Source organism: Seriola lalandi, unplaced genomic scaffold (assembly GCF_002814215.2).
Source record: "Seriola lalandi dorsalis isolate HSWRI2012SDOR001 ecotype SW California unplaced genomic scaffold, Sedor1 jcf7180002054576, whole genome shotgun sequence".
In the NCBI taxonomy this organism is placed as follows: Eukaryota; Metazoa; Chordata; class Actinopteri; order Carangiformes; family Carangidae; genus Seriola; species Seriola lalandi.
In genome coordinates, this window is record NW_019525129.1 from 597,924 (window position 1) to 598,353 (window position 430).

Sequence of the window (430 nt, forward strand, 5' to 3'; positions counted from 1 at the left end):
ACTGCAGTAGATGTTTGATCCACAGTTAGAGCTGCTCCTACATCTGAGTCCTGGTCTCAGTCCTGGTCTCAGTCCTGGTCTCAGTCCTGGTCTCAGTCCTGGTCTCAGTCCTGGTCTCAGTCCTGAGTGTTTGTATCTGAGCTGTGTGACAGAGGACTTGATCAGTCCTGGTCTCTCCTACCTTTTTAAACCTTTTACTTCTTCTTCCCTCCCATGGTCAAGTTCTCACTTTTCTTCTTCTGCACCTGAACAGAACATCATCGTTATCAGTCATAGCAGCAAACACAAATACACACACACACACACACACACACACACACATACATACTCATACTCATACTCATACACACGTGCACACACACATACTCACACACACGCGCGCACACACACATACACACATACTCACACATACTCACACACACACACACAC